The 20,304-nt window shown below is 34.6% G+C and overlaps 1 protein-coding gene and 1 long non-coding RNA gene across 4 annotated transcripts in view; one reads left to right on the top strand and one right to left on the bottom strand.

Moving 5' to 3' along the window:
- Positions 1 to 18,801, top strand: part of LOC102004904 — a 24,558-nt gene extending 5,757 nt beyond the window's left edge. The window contains exons 2-3 of the long non-coding RNA XR_259784.1: positions 17,761 to 17,856; positions 18,567 to 18,801. This is a non-coding gene — a long non-coding RNA (uncharacterized LOC102004904). The remainder of the gene's footprint in view (positions 1 to 17,760; positions 17,857 to 18,566) is intronic.
- Mdga2 (MAM domain containing glycosylphosphatidylinositol anchor 2) overlaps positions 1 to 20,304 on the bottom strand; it is a 765,137-nt gene that overhangs the window by 55,832 nt on the left and 689,001 nt on the right. The window lies entirely within an intron of this gene.

The raw sequence follows: 20,304 nt of genomic DNA, 5'->3' as shown, positions 1-20,304 counted from the left end.
AAGCACGAGGTCCTAGTGAGTTCGATTCCCGGTACAAAAAAAAAAAAAAAAAAAAAAAAAAAAGAGAGAGAGAAACAATACATCAACCTAAAGATTAATTTGTTATAGACTTCAACTCTGAAAAATTGTATTTAAGCAGTTCAGTCAGCATCTTTTTTTTTTTTTAAATTCAGGATTTCAGTGAAGTAAAGTAGATTAGTAGTTATGTTTTGAGTATTTAGGGTTTTTAGTTTTGGCTCATCTTGAAATTTCTCTGATATGAGAGGTCATAATTCATTCATTCAAATATTTTTATGAATACCTAGATATATTCTGTGCATATGTAGGATATTTTATTATTTCTAACTTTTGGATTTATGGCTAATAACCTTATGTTTTCATTCTGCAATTGCCAACTCTTCATTCCACATCTCATTTGATAGCTTCCTCTGATAGACTTTTTTTGAACTTCTTGCTTCTGGTGAATTACGATCACTACCTGCCCTACATATTGTCACTAAATCAGCTCATGCTTATTCTCCTGATCAAATTATTTGATTTGTTATCATATTCAATACCAACACTATTGAACCCCTCACTGTACACTTTGATGAATTATGTAGTTTAATTTAGTTGAAACCTATAGTTTCTACTAAGGTATGTTTGTTAGGCTATTTCAGCTTGATATCACTTAAATAAGTGTCCCATGTGGCATCAATTTGACATTCATAGGGAGAAACTTCAGGTTAATACACTTCAGAGACTTTCTATAATAGACCATACTAATATGTAGATTTAGGTATATTGCTATGCTATAGTTTAATTCATTTATCGAGAATGACAAAAATTTAATCATCACCATTCAAAAGGTATGAACTTAGAAGAAAAAACTAGGAAAAACACAATGCTTACACAAATATGTTGGAAATTAGCATCACATTGGAGTTTGGATTAAAAATGTCAATAACATTCTCTTTACATGGATGTCATTACACAACACAAACTGATAGATTTCTTTTTCATTCAAACTCAATTTTGTTAAAAAGCTTAGGTTAGCATGGTAAACAAAAGCAATGAGAAACCAGAGTAAGCTCTTTTGTTGAACACTATTAAGGTTGGAAGTAGAAGCCAGGTATGGAGACACACACCTAAAGCCTCAGAGGCTCAGTAGACTGAGGCAGAGGAATCAAAAGTTCAAACCCATTCAGGGCAATTTAGAAAGCATCTGATCCAAATAAAAGAAACTTGAGCTGTAGATCACTGTGAAGAGCCTGGAGGGTTCAATCCACAGCAAAACACACCCACCCACACACACACACACACACACTCACACTGGAAGGAGAATGGAGAGCAGAGAAGAGTGTTATAGAATGCATACTCAAGACACATTTTAGTACCGTTTTAAACTCTATAATTTTCTTTGAGTATTAGAAAATTTAGAATTTAAATGTTGCCTGAATTACAGTTTTATTTCAGTAGTCTTATGGCTAAGGAGATTCAATATTTACTCTAAACACACACATACATACATACATAAATACATACAAACATACACACATGCAAACACAGGGCCACCCTACTCCCAGACTTGTTTATCATTAGAAAGATAACTTCTACACCTCTAAGCATCCCTTTAAACTTTGTGTGGTCATTTGTCCCTATTGCAGCTGGGCAGACTATGAAAAAGCATAAACAGTTGAGGAGAGTTTTATTATTTTTCTTTAGAAACTAGGATTTACTTACTAACTTTTATGACTTGCTCTAACTCTTGATACTTGTCTGGAGCTGTTCCAGATAATCCCCCAGCAAAAAAGTAACACACACACCATCAACAACAAAAACAAACTTCTGTGTCTGACAACACAGGAAGCACAACAAGAACAGCAGCTTGTGCTGTATAAATTGATTTCATGTATAAAAGATATAAGCATCTATTTATTGAAGTCTCTACTATTTTATCCTTTTCAGTTATATATACATATATATCCAAACAAAATGTGTTATAGTTAGTAAAATTAATAGTATGTTTTAGTTTACTCAATGTAAATTATAAACAAAATTATTTTAGAAAATTTTAATAAACCCTGTTTTGGTTTTATCAACATTGTTGTCTATCAAAACTTAGTTTGCAATTTGCAATATATACAACACACCAAAGTAAAAAAAATATTGTAATCACACAGCAATACTATGTCACAGTCAGGCAATCTTGGTGTACAGTAACAAACGTTTATAGGTTGCTTATGGATAGTTAGGTTGTCTGAGACCCAGCTGCTCTGACTTAAGCATGATTTGGTTTGTTTCTGTCATGGGTAGAACTCAGGTCAGATCCGTATGTCTCACATTCCCCTGGGATCATCAATTACCAAAGGCATGTTCTGCTCAATAAGAAGATCAGGTGGTCCCAAAGAGGTGAGTGAGGAATTATGCAGGCCTTTTAATGACTCTGCTCTGGTACTAGGAATTGAACTTACGACCTTGCGCTTGCCAGGCGGGCACTATGCTGCTGAGCTAAATTCCCAGCCCCTAAGTTTCTCAAAGCTTGAATGATCAGCCTTTGTCCTTCAGCCTTGCTTCTACTATATTTCTCCTCAGTTATTACTCTGTTTTGATCCTATCCCCTCCCCATAAAATCACTCTACCAAGGGAAAACTCACTCACTGCAGACAAGTTCCTGGTTTATGCTGGATTTTATTGTATGACTATAGATCTTGCTACTGCTATTAAAGGTAACAAATTAACAGTTACCACATTTTGTCAGTTTCTAGTGAGCTTGATAATGTTATTGCTAATTTTATTATGATAGCCTGGATGCCATACCTGATGTAATCAGTTGTTCAGCCTTACATGGCAACACTCTGATAGTCTGGGGTCATCCTCATGGCCATAGTTCAGTACTAAAGCACTGGGTGCTGAGCCAAATAGATAGCAACTTCTCACCCCTAATAAATTGGGGAGGTAGGATCTTGGGACAGACACAAAGACCAAGAGCCAGTTACACCTAGAAGACATTTCTGAGGGAAAGACATTTCCTAAGGGAGCCTTGATACTATTGATAAAGCTACCTAACAGAAACTTATAAACATCAACACAAAAAGACAAATTAAAATTTAAAAAATAGAAAATGACAAGACACAGAAGCAAAAGGCAATCCCAGACCTCCAACCTACCCAGGAAAAATACAGGGGACAATAAAATAGAGGAAATCAGATGCTACTCACCTGAATTTTCTGAAATGATAGCAGCTGAAGGAAAAAAAAATTACCAAAACAGATGAAAAAGGCTATAGAGAAAATTAGATAAGGAATAATCTCTCAGGTAAAAAAAAAAAGAGATGACCACCATAATGAAGGACTTGCTCAGTGAATGTAGAGCACACATAAAAGAGTACAGGATATTAGAAAAATGATGGAAACCATGAACATCTTACATAGGAAAGTAATGCAATCTATGGAACACATCCAAACAGATATCCAGGAAATTAAAAATTCCATTGAGAGACTGTAAAACCAAATGAACAAAAGTGAAAACAGAATATCAGGATCAACAGAACAGATTAGAAGAGGCAAAAACTACTCCAAACACACTCAACCACCTTATCTTCGACAGGGGAGCCAAATACTCTCACTGGAAGAAAGATAGCCTCTTTAGTAAATGGTGCTGAAAAAACTGGCTTTCCATATACTGAAGACTAAAACTGTACCTATGTCTCTCACCATGCACTAAACTAAAACCAAAATGGATCAAAGATCTAACTATTAAAACAGAAATACTAAATCTTCTGGGAGAGAAGATAGTCAGAACTCTTGACAACATAGGAACAAGCAGACACTTTATGTACAGAACTCCAATTGCAGAGGAAATACGAAAAATCAACAACTAGGATCTCATCTTATTAAAAAGCTTCAGAACAGTAAAATAAATCACCAACAAAGTAAAGAGGCAATCCACAGAATGGGAAAATTTTTGTCAGCTCTTCCTCAGGTAAAAGAGGATGAACTGATATCTAGAATATAAAAAGGACTGAAAAGAATCAAACCCTGCAAATTTAAAGATCCAATCAAAAAATAGGCATCTGAGATGAATACACACTTCTTAAATGAAGAAGTACAAACAGCAAATAAATGTATGAAAAAATGTTGGACATCACTGGTGATTTGAGAGACACAAGTTAAAATGCTGAGATTCCATCTCCAGAAAGAATGGCTGTCATCAAGAAATCAACCAACAACAAATAATGCTGGTGGAGCTGTGGAAAAAAAAGGAATCTTCTTCACTGTTGGTGAGAATGTAGACTGGTGCAACCACTGTACAAATCATTGTGGAGATTCTTAAAAGTAGCATTAGGAGTACAACTTGACCCGGCTGTCCCCTTTCTTGACATCTTCTCAAAACAATTAAAAGCACCACACCACAGCAATTATGCACACCCATGTTTATAGCAGCATGGTTTCTAACAGCTAAACTTTGGGAACAGCCCAAATGCCCATCAACAGACGAATGGATAAAAAGGATGTGGTTATTTTATGCAATGGAGTACTACCCAGCCATAAAGAATAAACTTGAGACATTTTTAGCTAAGTGTTTGCACCTTGACACTATACTATTTAGTGAAATAAATCAGATACACATGTGTAAATATAGCATTCTTTCTCTGGTATGGGAAACTGAAAGTGTAAATAAAGTCCAAAATATATAATAGATGCTGTGAAATAGGAAGAAAACTTTCAAATTGGAAGGTGCACAAGGTAGGACAGGAGACTAAAATGAAGGAAGGGGAAAGGAAGAACTGAGAAAAGAAAGAAAAAAAGGGAAGACAAAGCTTTTATAAATAAGAAAGGGAAGTGGAGCAGAAGGGAGGGGAGGGGAAAGGGGAGAAAATAAGAATCCAGGCACAAGTTCTGTAAGAGGAGTGTGATTTTATGTATACTAAACTGTAACAATAAATACAAGTAATGATAAAAATTAAAACTAAATTAAAATTTCCAAAAATAAAGAAAGGGAAAATGGGGGTTTAAATGAGTTTAAAAGCAAATACCTCATGAAAAGACAGCAATTGGACAGGGGGGGTAAGTGCAGAACCATGAAATACATCTGGGTATGCTTCCTCAAGGTCAGACAACTAATTAAAAATAGAAGGTGTCAGTCTTTTTAATTAGAGAAGTGCCATTAACAAGTATTAGAACGGGATAAAATTGTAGCTCAGGTTTGCAAAAATAGGATCTCATTGTCCATAATGCTGTTCTCAATAAAAAAGAAGTCTACACTAGTTTCTACTCTCCCCCTACCCCGATCATGGACACCACAAAACAAGAAGGAGACTGCTGGGCCTTAGAGGAAAATTCAGCCCCTGATGAACGGAAGCCATGTCACAAACAGGAGATAAATCAGAAGGAAGCGGTCTCTCCCTTAGCAGCACTATAACAGTGTAGCCATTGTTCAGGCTTTTCCTTCTGAGAAAGAAAACATAATCATATCAAGTCACAGATTAGTGGATAGCAACATTTACAGGTCAACTGGTAATCTATTTTCTCTCCTCTCCACCCTTTTTTCCTGCAAAATGAGTAAATGTGAGGAGCCTTTCAAAGCTCAAATGCAAGGTTTTCCCTGAGAGGTAGGATGGTACATAGGAAGGAGTCAGGCCTAGACTGTGATGCCAAGGGCCATTCTCTGAGATAACTTATTCCTACCAAACTTTTTCTATTTGACTTTCAAACTCAAGTAGCAGGAATGAAATTATGTTGTGAACTTCAATTTATCTCATGGATACTTATGACCACCAAAGACAGCTGACAGTGACAAGGAATCTACTTACCAGGAGGAATGGGGATAGTTCATGGAGGAGATCAACCACGATAAAGAAAGATAACAATGAAAAAAACCTATAACAGATGAGGATGCAGTCAATGTTAAATCCTTAATCCAAATGCAGGATAAGAATTTAAAATCAACAAAATTATCCTCAGGGAAATGGAAGCAGTTTTGTTATTTATTACAAAAAAGAGTATATTGGAAAATATTTTATTTGTTTGTTTGTTTGTTTTTTGGTAGCAGAGATCAGACTCAGTTCCTTGTGCTTGCCAGGCAGGCGCTTATGCCACTGAGCTATATTCCTGGCCTTGAAAATGTGTTTAAAACTGTCAAAAATACTGAATACTGCAATAATAACTGCAACAAATAAACAAACAAATAAAACAACCCAATAGATAGGCTAAATGACAAAATGATTGTAATTTAAAAAATAGGTTTGAGCCAGATTATGTCAGATTAATTCTCTGAGAAATCATCATGTTATAAATATGGTTAAGAAATTATAAAAGATTGTCAAGAAATAAATAGGAAAACTACAAAATTGTTAGTATCCTTATACTAGACTAAAAGCTCAACTTAAAATAAAGAACTTATTAAGACAGAATTTTCTAAATTTAGAAGTACCTCATTTTTTAGAAAGTGAGCTCGGATGTGCACACACATATCTCTGTAGAATAGCAAATAGGCACAAGAAAAAGTGATTCAATATCCAGCCATTGATGACATACAAATTAAAATCCAGTTTAAGTTCCCATCTATTCGAATGGTTGAAGTGAAAATGGTGAGAGTGGAGCCGAGCTCAGGGGCCACACCTGCAGTCCCAGAGAATGCCAGATTGCAAGTTCTAGGTCAACCTGAACAACTTCATGACTTAGTCTAAAGTTATCTCAAGGTAGAAAATAAACAAACTCGGGATGTAGCTTAGTGTGAAGGCACTAGATCCAATCCCCAGCAACACAATAAATAAATAAATAAATAAGTAAATAAATAGATAAATAAACTAATCCTTGCTGAGTGTGTACAGAAACATCTTTATATAGTTTTGATGGAATTGTAAATTTTAAAGTCACTCTGAAAAATAATTTGGCAATTCCTTTAAAGAAAACTGACTTACTATACACCCCTTAGCAATTGTATGGTTAGGCATTATGCCATTAAACAAAAAGAAAATTTGTTTTTGTAAGGAACTTGTGTGTGAATTTCTTAACAACCTTATTCATAACAGAGAAAAAACTGAATCATGTTAGTTAAAGAGTGAGATAATCAAAGTAATACATCCATGGAATATTATTCAACTATTAAAAAGTGTGAACTGTTGATGCACATAATAAATTGAGTGAATCTCAATGATATTATGCTGGGTGAAGTTAAGTTAATTTCCTGTGGATCTTGTGTGGCTCTATTTGTGTAATGACTATGACCCAAAGTAGTTATTGAGATGGAAAAGAAATTATCCAGGGTTTGAGGACGTGCATATCTAGAAGAAGAGAACAAAAGGAATTCTGTGCTGATGATACAGTAGGGTGCCTTGATGATGTCATGGTTACCCAAAGCTCTGTGTGATAAACCAGCACTACACACATAGCCCCAGATGAGTGTTTGTACAATTGGGAAACTCCAGTTAAACCATGGAATGTACCAATGTAATTTTTGTGGCCTAGATAATGTGCTGTGTCTGTGTAGAATTTTGGTTGGAGATGGCAAAAGGGTTCGTAGAACTTCCCTGTACATTTCCATGTAAACTACTATAAAATTATAATTATCTCAAAATAGAAATTTATTTTTTTTTCTTTTTGAGATAGGGTTTTCCTATGCAGTTTAGGCTGGACTTTTCAGCTCACTTTGTAACCCAGGCTAGTCTCGAACTCACAATGACCCTCCTTTCTCAGCCTCCCAAGTGCTGGGATTACAGGTGTGCACCCCCACTCCGGGCTCAAAATAGAAATTAAAAAAAAAAATTAAATGAGTTTATATTGAAAGGCTTGTAAAGTGCTACATGGGACACAAAAAGATGAGGAAATAGACACACAAATTTGTTATAATAAAATTTAAGAGTATCAAATTTAAAAATATTGAAAATCTTCTAGCAAACAAGTGTTACTTAACAACCAAGAATGAAATTAGGTGTCATGGCATCATGCTTCTTGATAGCATCGGGGTATGCAAAAATGGAAAAAAAATATTCATACTAAGGGAGAAGGAAGTGGAATCTGATACAAATGTCCAGCTAAACTGTCACACACATATTCATTTGTTTATTCAGCATTTACTGCACAACTATTATGTGCCATGTAGTTCTTAGTACTGAGAATATCACAATGAAAAACACAGACCTAAATCCCTTCTTTGATGTTTTTATGCTACTGTACATGCAACTTCCTCAGACTATAATGCCCTCCACCCTTCCTGGACACTCCGGAAAACCTTGCTTCTATCGTTTCCCTGCCCTCATAACCCAGAATCACTGCTGAAGGTTAGAGATTGTGGGTGGAGGCTGGGGCTCTCCCTGGACCATCTGCCATGGCAATCTTGATGAAAGAACTATGCTCAAGCCTTGGCCCAAACTGCGGCTTATGTGTATCTTCCTCACCACTTCTTATCATGAAGAATGCTGTGTAGGGCAGTAAAGGGTTTTGTTATGGTTTGTGTCTGCATGTCCCCCCAAATCCTCATGTAGTCATGGGGCGGGCTTCTAGAATTTATGATTGATTCATGGTCCAATATTGGGATTATGGATATGAGCGCTACACCTGCCCTTGGGGCGGGTAGTTTGTATACAGTGTAAGGGAGGGAAAGAGGCTGCTTTCCACAGCTCCTCCCGTTTTGTTCTGGTTGCTTTTGCTGTCTTCTGCCACCATGAAATGTTGCCCTCTGCCATGCGTCACTGTTTTTTGGAGCCAGCCGAGTATGGACTGAAGTCTCCACAAACTGTGAGCTAAATAAACCTTTCCTTCCTTCATTTTGAAGGTCATGTATTTTGTCTTAGCAATGAGAGAAAAGTAACCAAGACAGAGTTTTAAGTAGTAACTGCATAAAACTTATAGTGATATCATTAAGTCTAAGTGCAGTTGTCTCAGACAAAGCCCTGGCTCTATGGCATTCCCTCTTGTCCCAGTATTCCCCTCCTTTATGAGAAAGATCTTTATGTAAACCACACACCAATGTAGAAAGCTCTGCTATCACGTTAATAAATGTGAAACTAATTTTAGGACTAATTTTATTTTATTTTCCCAGTATTGAATCTTAAGACCTCATTTTTGAAAGTTTAATGTTTGAATGATTATTACTACATATTTTTACTTCCTCCTGCCATATAAGTGATAGTGAAATTTTATGTGAGAACATCCTTAATTTACTCAAGAGTATTTACTGATAGTGTGCTATAGATCAGGGATTTCTAGATGATGACGTATATTATATCCATCATCTAGGAATGCATCATGAAAATTCAACATTAATGATAATAAAACAAAAACGCCTAGCTCTCACAGTCTAAACTTACAGCTGCAGGAAACAGCAACAAATAAATAATAGTAACAAACATAGTGAAGCCAGAAAATTTTGGTAAGGAAATGGTGAGGAACATAAAGACTTCATATCCTTTCCAGAACAATGCATTGGGACTCAAGGCGGATCCTGCAGAATACGAGTATCAGCCCAGAGAAACCTTTGAGAGCTGCGGGAATGGGAAATACATCTTCATGTCCTTCTCTTGTCTTGCGAATGTGATTCTTGTCATGTTTTGGATCTGTATTTTATTAAAATGCTAATTGTGAAGCTGGAACGTGGCTCACATACCTCTACCATTTTTTTCCCATAAAATGTGAAAGACATTATTTAACCTTGTTACCTAAGTGAGAATCGGAAAGAGAAAGGTATATAACTCAGTAAAAATATCTTACAAGCAACAAGTTTTTGGATAGTTAAAACTCTATGCCCAAAGTCTGGTTCCTTTAATTAATTCTACTTCTTTTTTTTTTTTAAGTATTTTTTTATTAAAAAAAATTGACAAGCTGCTTATTTTTAGGTATACAGCTTGATGTTTTGAAATACCTATTCACTGTTAAATGATTATATTGTGTTACTAATTAAATGATTACATTGTGTTACTGTAGGTGCTTTTACAGGGCACATCAAGGCAATTGAAGACCATGTTCTCACCAGTAATATATGGTCTCTTTAAAAAAGTCTGTTGTAGGGGCTGGGGATTTAACTCAGCAGCAAAGCGTCTGCCTGGCAAGCGCAAAGTCGTGAGTTTGGTTCCCGGTACCGGAGAAAAACCAAAAAATACATAAATAAATAAAAATAAATAAAAAAATAAAAAAGTCCGTTGTAACACTAAAATAAGTAAGTATTTAAATATTGTGGGATATCTAGTGCTGTACATGAGAGGAAGTATTAACAGTATATCATAATTCATTAGCAGCTTTTAAAATGGAGCTCACTGAATATTTGCCGTAAGTCCATTAAGACCATTAATTACTGTGCAGCAACAAACTAAATCTCTGAACCACAGAAGCATCTTAATTTGAAAATAAATTTAAAGCCATAGGAAAAATGGATAAATTGGATAGAGAACATAGAAACAATTTTCCATGTATTTATCAATAAAACTCCATATGTGCTCATATTTGCCTCACATCTCTTTTTAAAATAAATACAACTTTATGAATGCATGCAAATCCTATACTATCTCCCCAGATTTACTCTGCTCCTCCCTCAATACATGGAGAAATTGTTTTAAAAATTTACTTTGTGATCTTCCCCTAAATATGGTTGGACATTTCCTAGAACATTTATGAATACATAGAAGTTGTACATATTGAAGAAAAAAAAGAAGCCTATATTGCTCTCCAAGAACACTTACTCTTCTGTTATGTTAAGAGGAAACTTCCTACAATTGAGATATTTGCCTTTTTTTTCAAGCAACCTCATTAAAATGGGCAGGAAACATTGTTTTGATGGAGAATGTGCACAATACAAGAACTACAAGAAATTCTTCTCACTATTAGTCTACTTTTATTGCTTTATATATGGTTGTGATATTCTCACACTCTCAAATAATGACTAAGGTTCTGTTTTATGTTCCAGGTAATGCTATCCAGCATTTTATTATAGAGCAAATATGCATTTTCTCAAGATTTACACTTCTAGGCATGATAATACTTCATTTGTTACCAGTTTCCAAGGCAGTAGGACAATACATAGACCTAGTTCTGTATACAGAATAATCAGCATTTCTTTTTTTCATTATATAGCCTATTTCCCTTTGTAAATAGATTTCAGTACAAAAGAAAGTTCTGAGATTATTTTATGTCTATAAATATATTATTTTAATTTTATTCTTGGAATTCGGTTTAATGCAGCTTTTTTAGATAAGAATGACTTTTGCTTATATGCTTCAACATTTCCATAGCCTCAAACAAATTTTATTTGAATGATTTCAGAAGCTTATATTTTAATCTTAACTAATTCTATACTTGGCTTAGTGGAATTTTATTTTATTTCTAACACAAAAATCATTTCCTCTACTAAACAATTATACAACCATTGTTTCAGATAACCAATGTAGTTTACATATTTTCCAAACAAAACCTAATAGAAGTTATTGTTAGCCTAATATATGTGCTTGAACAATTGTTTGTGATATACAACATTTTGAAATGTCCCTTTCACTCCACCACAAAAATTTCCTAATTTGTCTTGGGTTGTGTCTTTGCACTTTTTGTAAGCACTACTTAATTATTTATGATGATAGCCTAGTTTCCAAGTAACATTTTTGATGAAATAGAATGAGTACTCATATATAGGAACTTTCTTCTGTTCATCTAAGTAGAACTGTGAAATTCAGACTACACCTGAAAATAAATTTTCAGTGGGAGGGGCTGGGGATTTAGCTCAGCGGCAAAGCGCCTGCCTGGCAAGTGCAAGGTCATGAGTTCGGTTCCCGGTACCGGAGAAAAACAAAACAAAATAAATAAATAAATAAATAAATTTTCAGTGGGTACAAAGTTATAGGTAAATAGGAGAAATAAATTATTAGATTGTATTGCACAGCAAGGTGATCATAGTTAATATACTGTATAACTCAAAATAGCTAAAAGAAGATTTTTAAATATTCTTACCATTACTTGATGAACAAAATCTTAATTGTACTGGAAATATTATAAAAAATCAACAAGTGGGATCACATTAAATTAAAAAGCTTTTTGCACTGCAAAAGAAACCACCGAGTAAAGAGATAACCCATAGAATAGGAAAATCATTTTACCAGCTACTTCTCAAAGGACTAGTATCTAGAATATACCAAGAGCTCTAAAAAATCGGACCCCCAAATTTAAAGACCCAATCCAAAAATGGTCATCTGAAATGACTACATACTTTTCAGATGAAGAACTACAAAGAGAAAATAAATAAAAGAAAAAATATTGAACAACACTGCCATTCGAGAAATGTCAAAGCAACACTGAGATTCCCTCTAACTCCAGACAGAATAACTACCATCAAGAAATCAACCAATAACAAATGTTAGCAAGGTTGTGGGAGAAAAGGAACCCATCTCTACTGATGGTAAGAGTAGAACTTGGTACAACCCCTATGAAAATCAGTATGAAGTTTCTTCAAAACACTAAAACTAGTGATTCCAGTTAATCCAGCTATCCTCCTTCTAGGTATTTTCTCCAAAACGTTAAAAGTATACAATAGTGATACGTGCACAAGTATATTTATAGCAGCACAATTTATAATAGCTAACTCTTGGAAACAGCCTATATACTAATATAAATGGATAAAGAAAATGTCACATTTGTATAAAATGGAGTAGTATTGTGCTATAAAAAGGGATATATTTGAGACTTTTTTTAGGTAGATAGATGCATCTCGAGACCTTAATTCTATGTGAGATAAATCAGACACAGAAGTTTAAATATTGCATTTTTTCTCTTGCATGAGAAAATCAAAGAGTAACTAAGGATCAAAATGGAGGATAGATAGTGGGAAATTGGAAGAACATATTCATATGGGAAGGGGGAAAAAGCAGAGGAGAAGGAAAGGAAGGCAAAAGAGTTTTAAAAAAGGAATGGACGGAAAATGGAAACAAAACTTTTATAAAGAGGGTATGAGGGATAATGGGAGGGGAAGGCAATGGGAAGAAAGAATAATTAAAATATATTGTGTACAGGTACAGACTCCCCCTGATGAATGTGATCATTATGTGACATGTACTAATAAAAGAAGGATTTTGAATGTTGTCACTATGAGAGAATGATAAATAATTGAGATGATGGATATAATAATTACTCTGATTACTGCACAATAGACGTGCATTCAGACTTCACATTGTGTGTCATAAATATAATTTTTGTCAATTAAAATTTTAAAAAATTAAAAATAAAAATTTATGTCAACTAAAACAGAAGATGTTTAATAATAGTGAGGCAAAAACAACTACCTTATAAACAGTGATTTCAGAATATACATTTGTTTCAAGGAAGGAAAATATAAAAATGGTAAAATTTTTTGAAGTATTTTGTTAAGAAATTACAATTAGCATGGCTAATATTACCAATACTAATATTAATAATAAAAGTGCTAATTAAAAAATTTTAGTGTGATCTAACATTTTGGTGAAGCTAAGAAGTTTCCTGAGTTTAGTACAATTCACAAATGAGGAATTCAAAAAGAAGCATTCATGAGTGTTTCCACAAGCTAGGAATATTTGAGAAAATTCATACCAGAACCACTTATTTTCATCAGATCTTTTGTTTCATTTTTGTTTGTTTGCTTTGCTTTGCTTTACAGTGCTTGCAATCAAACCCAGTGCCTCTACATGCTCGGCAACCACTCTACCACTGAGTTACACCCCAGCCCTCTAATCTTTTTGATGTCTTTAATACATAGTCTAACATTTTTGGTGTTCGTATCACATTACTTTTATAGAAGAGTACAAAATCAATGAATACTTAAATAGACCTTAAATAATCTTTCATCTCATGAGATGAAACTTGACTAGAAACTGGATTCAGGAGAGATCTCCTTACAGTACATTCAACCTCAGGGTCTCAGTATAGCTTATTTCTTAGAAGATGCTCATTTACATCCTGGAAAGGCTGCCACTCAATCTTTAAATTTGGCTCAATAGAGCAATCTATGTGCAGCCACTGGAAATCAGTATGAATCTCCAAACTCTATGAGATGGTGTGTATAAGCTACATTGCTACTACAACAAAAATAACAGGACACATGGAGACAGATCTATTTAAAACCAAAAACCAAACATTTTCAATGCCCTAGAAAACCCTTCTCTATATTTGAGTATCCTTTATTTCAACTCACTCCTGCAATACCATTATATATTCAACTTTTAGGAAATAAGTCCTTAATTTAGATGACAGGCCCAAGATTTCATATCCTATAGAGTGCCTACCCCCAAGTTTTTGAGACAGAGTCTCACTTACTACATGTTCAGGGTGACCTTGAGCTCACTATGTCTCCCAGGCTGGCCTTGAGCTCTCAATATTCCAGCGTCAGCTCCTTAATGCTGGGATTACAGGTGTGTCCACCATGCCTGACTAGGAATTTACACAAAAAGATCAGTGTGACCTAAAAATACTTCAAATATGCAAGGAAATTGCCAGTAGCATAATGTCACAATTGGAAAAAGCTATTTCTGACCAAATAGAACCTTTCAAACTCTGAGTTAGAATATGAAATACAACCCTATTTGAGCACAAATAAAATGGTTCTACTTTCACTTGGCACATGTACCCACTAGGTTTAGAAATTCCGTCTTACAGTTTTGGTTACATTGTTTTGAGGTTTCATACAACTGTCTCATTCATGATTATTAATGCAATTCATATATGCATATGCACACTAAACTACAAGAATAGGAAATATAGGCAGATGTAAGTAGAATGAAACAGAAGAGTGTATAATATTCATTAAACATAAAAATTTATAGTTGTCAGTTTATACAAAAGGCTTCTAAAATACAGGATACTATAGTTACTTTATTGCTAGATGTTTCAGCAAGTCACTGTCTGGATTAGAGAAAAGAAAAAAAAAAAAGCACTTATATGCAGGAGCTTTAATTCATGTTGAAAAAAAGAAAAAAATCACCTTAGAAGAATTCTTTGAAACTTAGAAAATTAAAACAAGACAAAATTTGCTCCTTTGCTATATTTATCTTTAGCTGGTGGGGCTGGGGATTTAGCTCAGTGGCACAGCACCGGCCTGCCAAGCGCAAAGTCGTAGGTTCGATTCCCAGAACTGGAAAAATAACCAAATAAATAAATATTTATAACTGGTAATTACAGAGATAATTGGATTAAAAAGAAATCACTGAAACTCAACAGCTACAGGGGGCATGGAAAAAACTCACAGCCATGTAGATAAAATTGTTGAAGCACAGGGGCTGGGGATTTAGCTCAGCGGCAAAAGCGCCTGCCTGGCAAGCGCAAGGTCCTGAGTTCGGTTGCCGGTAACGGAGAAAAACAAAAAAAAAACAAAAAACAAAAAAAAAAATTGTTGAAGCACTTAAAGCAGTATTTTGTTAAAATAAAATTCATGAAATGTTCTTATTTTAAGATCTTGGCCCATAAATATTATTATATTAAATGTATATTAATAATTGATCTTTGTCTAGATTTGGAGAAGATCTCACTTATTTATCTGCAGGCAAATTTATCAAAAATAAATGTCTTACTTTAAAATAATGATGCAAATAATAACTATGTGTTCTTAAATTTATAACCCTCTGGGTATTTCAAAAATGAAATAATAGTTGAGACTCAAGTTCTTTTACTTTCATTTTCTGAGTAGACAAATGGGAAGTTTCAAAATGCTGACTGAATCTGGGTATTAATTAGAAATGGAGCCTTGACACTGCCATGTTTTATAAACTAAAACAGCATGGATCTTTTTAGTAAAATCATAGATGACAAAGGAATAATACTTTGCATGCACACATTCTGTTTAAGATCCTCTAGGTTTTCACTATTTTATTTTTGCTGAGAGTCATAGCACACACAGAATTTCCCTGATAGTTGTTAGTAAGGTCTTTACAATAGTCTAACAAGAATGAACTTATCTTTTACAATGTAATTCCATGAAAGGAAAGAATTTTCTTTGTTTTGATCACTGTTTTCCCACAGGGATCACATATTTATTGTATTTACTGAATAGTATTTATTGAACAGTATTTATTGAATTAATGTATAAAGTTGATTTGGCTACTCAGTGGAAAGACATCAGTTTTTAGTCCTTAGGAAGGTATTTTGTCTTTCTTTACAACATAGTTTTCCATTACTTATATTTACTAACTAATTACTATTTCAAACTCAGAAACAATACTCAAATTGTCCCTCACTGAGCAATCTCAATACAGAAATCTCACTATAACTGTGCAAACACAGTTTTATTATTCCCTTGTTTTTGTTTATAGCTAATCAGTTACAGATTTTGCATTTTCATCTGCCTTAAAACCAATATTTTACCAGTCCTCTCATTTAGGACCCCAAAGCATAAATCACTTATTTGAAAAATGCTGTCTCCCTTTTTGTCCTTTATATTATTAGATTCTTCCTAAACTTTTTAAAATGACCTCCATTGTTCGTGTAATAGGCCCCTGTACTTTCTGCAGATTTTTGAAAACATAGCTATCTAAAATACATGCATCTATAGGCATTTTTACTTTCCTGTGACATAGTTTTGTTGTGTTCTCATCTCTTAGCTGAATTACTTTGTGATTCACATCTCTTCACATTTTCAAATGTCAGCTCTTCGGGAGGGGCGTTCCCTACTGTAGGATTCGTATAGAATCGGTGTTTCCCTCTGCTCCATTACCTGGTTATATTTTGCTCAAAAAATTATTACTACCTGATATCACAGTATCTTTGCATTTGTGTCAAATGTTTCCTACTAAATGAAAAAGAAAGTTTCACAAGGAAAGAAACTTTTCCCTAGCTTGTTGTTAGGACTGCTTCTGTGGCCTCCTTCTCTGAGTGGGAAGCGGATTACTATTCCAGATTCTAGAGCATCACGCTCCAATTTAAAGGCAGCGTGAAGAATTCTGGGCACAATCATGTAACATCAGTACAAGTTCCCACAAGCCATCAACTCCCACATAGCATCATCACACCACTATCACATCGGCAATAAGCAAAAATGATCCTTTGTGACTTTTAGTGCTGACTACACCATTTAGGCCAAAACTTCCTAACTGTAAAAACTTCATTCAGAAATTAAATATTTATTTAGAATTATTTAAAATGCATACAGAGCACACCCTCCCCCAGCCGTGGGCCCAGCACTGCCCGGTGAGGAAGTACCGGGAAGATGATAAAGGACAACAAAGCAGAGAAGACACTCCTAGCGAGACCAACCTGCAAAGGGTAGAGGTCCGGGCCATATTTGTCAGTGGTCTTCCTCTGGATCTCAAACCTTGGGAGCTCTATTTGCTTTTCAGACCATTTAAGGGATAAGACAGTTCTCTTATAAAGCTCACATCTAAGCGGCCTATAGGTTTTATCAGTTTTGACAGTAGCTCTGAAGCAGAAGCTGCAAAGAATGCTTTGAACGGCATCCGCTTCCATCCTAAAATTCCACAAATACTACGATTAGAGTTTGCTAAGGCAAACACGAAGATGGCCAAGAACAAACTAGTAGGGACTCCCAATCCCAGTACTCCTCTGCCCAACACTGTACCTCAGTTCATTGCCAGAGGGCCATACGAGCTCACAGCACTTGCACTTAACCCCAGCAATCTGACAAAAAGGCATGGAGATAGGGGACGCTATCATTCTTAATTTTATAATATCATACATGTTCACTAGGACCACTCTTCCCTTTGAAAATTTACCTTTTGCCATCTCTCCATCAGCACTGTCACACTCTAACCTCTGTCAAGGTCTTTGAGCTCTCCGGGATGATTTGCTACTCTGCTTAACATATTGTTTTCTCTTGGGACAGAAAACTCAAAATAATTGTTTCAATAAGCAAGGAAATTGTCGCAACCGGTTTTAAAGCAGGACTTCTTGCTTCCAGGATGAAGCCTCCGAGAAGTTTGTAAGTTTTTATTAGTTCACAGTTAGCTCTTATGGGAGTGTTATGTCTTGTAAATTATCAATAAGTTTTTATATATGCACCAGGCATAATATGCCCTCCATATCTAGTATGTAGGCAATACATAGATTTATTTAAACTGTATCCCGACTCAATTGTTTACTTATTCTTGAGCAAAATTTAGCATTGTAAGCAAGGTTGTTGAATTTTTATGCAGTTTACTTTACTTCTTATGTTTGGTTTGGTTCTTATTCCATATACAGCACATGGTGTATAACTTCTAATCACAAAAGAAAAATCAAAGAACGTTTTCATTTTAGCCAGTTAGTTACAGAAATGAGTCCTATTTTAATTTTCTTTTACATAGATCCTATGCAAACAAGAGCATTTATCTAATAATTTATTCATTAACTCAGTGCTCATAGAACATAGACTTGTTATTCTGCTTAAAATATTGTTTTCCATCACCCGATTTGCTTTGAGCTTTTTAAGAATTCTTCCATTATTTGAAATAAATGATACAATTTCACAACCAAATCTTTGCTTTTCCTTGCTTAGTAATGTAGAAGTAAAATTAAGCAATAGATCTTACTGAGATTGTATTTTCAGCAGATAACCAAAGAATATTAATACATTTCATCAAATATTGCTGATCAGAAAGATAGATTGTGGTGTTAATTTGCATTGTTCTATATTTCTTTCTTTTCTTTCAGGTACCTGAAAGAGAGCATTGTTTACCCTATTGAACTCTAATCAGTGAGGCTTGATTTGGTGAAGGAACTGCAAGCAAAAGTGTCATGTAATCTCTCCCAAAGGAAGATTTAAGAGCTGATACAAATACATTTGATACTGTAAAATATCAATACACAGAAACAGCCTAACTATGATAACTCCTACTTTGAGGCAAGAAGCATATAAAACATATAGAGGGAAGAATGTAAGGAAAAAACTGAGAAGTATTCACACTATGGAATTTTATTTTATTTTATTTTATTTTATTTACTTCTTGGTTTTTTTATTTTTCTTTTTTTGTCTTTTTTGAGACAGGGTCTCACTGTGCAGTTCAGGCTGGCCTTGAGCTTATTTTGTAGCCCAGGCTGGTCTCAAACTCACAAAGATCGTCCTGCCTCAGCCTCCCAAGAGCTGGGATTATAGGCACGTGCCACCATGCCCAGCTGGAATTTTATTTTTAAAAGTTCCTCTAAGTCTTTTATATTAAGCTTAGAAGTCACCCTGGAGGACCTCTTAGCGTAGACCTCATGTATATTCAACATGAGCTTGAACGAAGCTGCTTACTATAAGAAAACTACTTATGCAAATTTTATTTCTTGATTTTGCTAAAACATGGATTTCTGAAAGATAAATTTCAGCTTATGATCCTTTAACACAAAGCAAGAGTTTCATGGATGCAGTACTACCTTTAGTTGACATTATAATATAAATCTTCCTTCATATTTTAGTACTAAATTTTATCATTCGCATTTCTTTACAAATATTGTATTAAACAGGTGCCCGACACCCAAACTAACAACAGTTAACTTTCCTTCTTGATACTAAAAAATCCTGTTGAAGGATATGTACTTAACATGAGACACAGGTGGTTCCATGACTTGACATAAGATTTTCTTATAGAACAGCTCCTCAGAAAATATTTGGAATATTCTAATACAAGGTAACCTTGCTTTATAGAGCTGTCTACCTCAATCAGAGGTCTATAATTTATCCAGTTCTTTCCAATTTATCATAAATATGTTTTCCTTATAATGTATACATTGTAAAGTTAGGATTTACAGAAATGGAGAAGACAGATGCTGTGACCTTTATTTGGAAGATAGTGATCATTTCACTATTTAAAAACTGATTTGGGGCTTATTTCTTTTCCAGAGCCAAAGAGATCCTTTACACAATGCTTTTACTGCATTTTTCTGTATCCTTGACTTCCTCTCATCGATATTTGGTGTTTTACAGAACATCTGCTATAGTTGAAGTGAACAGGACAGAATATAAGTCACAGTCCCTTTCAAAATTCTTCCTCAGTTAAATCAACATTCCAGTTCTGCCATGTTCAGTATTTTCTTAATTCAATTTGATTGCACTCCCCCTTTAGTTCTCCAATCTGAGCTACTATGACTTACTTCAAATATCTCCCCAAATGTGGCTTCTGTTGTAGTATCACTCAAAGTATTGCAGAGAATATGTTCACATTAACCTATAAAAGATGCCAGTTTATTCATGATTGAAAACTATACAGAAAATCCAGATTATCAAATCGTATTTTCCTGGACTGACATTAAATATGCCACATCAAATGTTTCTAGACATCCTTCTTAACAAAGGCTGTCCAACCTGTTTATATTAAGCGCACACAGTATTCCAATTTCATTTCCGTCTGACTGTCCAGTACTTCTCCTGTAACAACTCCAGACTACCATACATACTAGTACTTCTTTA

Source organism: Chinchilla lanigera, unplaced genomic scaffold (genome assembly GCF_000276665.1).
Source record: "Chinchilla lanigera isolate Chin_1 unplaced genomic scaffold, ChiLan1.0 scaffold00008, whole genome shotgun sequence".
Lineage (NCBI taxonomy): Eukaryota > Metazoa > Chordata > Mammalia > Rodentia > Chinchillidae > Chinchilla > Chinchilla lanigera.
This window is presented reverse-complemented; position numbering and strand designations above follow the sequence as displayed.